Genomic DNA, 1,635 nt, shown 5'->3' with positions numbered 1-1,635 from the left:
GGTAAATTAAGCTACTTGAGCTATAAGTCCATTGTTATCCACAATATTGTATGCAAGAATACATCTATTACTTTCCTATCTGCAATTCCTTGATTAATTGCAGCTATGATGTGAAGCAAAATTATGGTTAGGGAGAAAATAAAATGGAATTAAGAGAGCCAAAGCATGTATTCTAATAATATCATTTCATAACATCACAAGACCACGAACATGGCGATTATATGACACAATCACAGAAACATAGTGACAGGTTTTCACAGACACTACATGTCACTCAACAGACACAAATACTATAAACAAACCAAAGACAAAGCCACAACGTTGTTTTCCCACAAACACTTTATTCGTTTACATCTTTAATTTGGTTGTATGGGTTTAGTGACCACAGGTGCAGCTCACACATGAGCAGCCTGTGCCACACTTGCACTTTCCGTCGTGCTCGGCGGCAGGAGCATCCACGAAGACGGTGTCCATGGAGCTGCAAAATTAATCAAAACTCTCCACAATTAGTCTTAAGGAAACAAAGAGAAGAAAAGTTAATTCTTAAAATTTATTGAAGTTTATGACAAAAGTACCGGTTCTCAGTCTCAACGATCACCAAGTCGTAGCTGTTTCCCTTCTTCCTGCGATTTAAAAAATTGGCATTTTAAAGTTTTGAAGGCATGTATGCACCAATTAGATCGAAAAAAATGAATCCGAAACAGCAGATCTTCAACGTCAAGAAGAGAAATACCACATACTAGAGCTAAATCATTTCAGTTAAGCCCTCCATCAGTTATTTAATTCGCATTAAGCAATTAAATACCCTATATAATCTTGTTATTAAGCGAGTAAACTACTAGTTGGTAACCCTAGTCGAAAACAATTATCAAACCCTTTCTATTCGAGAAAGATTTAGGTGTCACCGAGGATAGATCACCATATTCCTATAGCACTTATCACGTATCTTGATTTGATTAGCACTATAGCTAGGGTTTAGTCTTCAGCGATACATCCATGGTGTCATACCTACGAGGATATCCAAGGCCTTCCCATCTGTAGTCTATATACAGAAGAAAGACTTTCATAACACAAATACACTATCATTGTAATAAAAACTGTTTCGGCTGTGTTGTGAGAATAAACTTATTTTTGCTGCTTCACGTTTTTAGTTTTTTTTTCACCCAAAACCGTGAAAATAAGTTGTTTTTAATTATTTACCAAACACCTTTTTGAGCTCAGTACCAAACCAGTATTTAGCCATGCAAGATTTACAGATCCATAACTAAACTGATAAAGAAGCATTACTTACACGCACTGGGTGCTGTCAGCGCAGTCGCAGTTGTCGCACTTCCCCGACATGTTGCAGATGAACTTAGAACTTGGAACTGAAGTGTGTTTTAGGGTTTAGCTCGAAGGGTATTTTGCTTGCTGTATCTCCAATCTGCACCATCGTCCTGAATTTATAGATGCACGGAGAGGGAAGGAGCAAGGGTGATAGTTGCTGGGAGGTGGGGCCTACAGTAGATAGTAAGGTGTAGTTGGGGGCCTCGAGGCATGTGGGAAGCACATGTCTCCCGAGAAACGTCCGAAGGAATCTTGATAATGGAGGGCTTGGTCTGCTATCCTCCTCTCGTGTCAACTTCAGTTCTCTTG

General features: G+C 39.1%; 1 long non-coding RNA gene across 1 annotated transcript; it reads right to left on the bottom strand.

Moving 5' to 3' along the window:
- Nucleotides 1–575: 575 nt before the first annotated feature.
- LOC139194117 (uncharacterized) lies at nucleotides 576–1,384 on the bottom strand. Its single transcript, XR_011578839.1, has 2 exons — nucleotides 1,292–1,384; nucleotides 576–623 (listed from the first exon to the last, which is right to left on the bottom strand). It is a non-coding gene; the product is annotated as an uncharacterized lncRNA (long non-coding RNA).
- Between the last annotated feature and the right edge of the window lie 251 nt (nucleotides 1,385–1,635).

This window comes from Malus domestica, chromosome 03 (assembly GCF_042453785.1).
Source record: "Malus domestica chromosome 03, GDT2T_hap1".
Classification (NCBI taxonomy): domain Eukaryota; kingdom Viridiplantae; phylum Streptophyta; class Magnoliopsida; order Rosales; family Rosaceae; genus Malus; species Malus domestica.
This window is presented reverse-complemented; position numbering and strand designations above follow the sequence as displayed.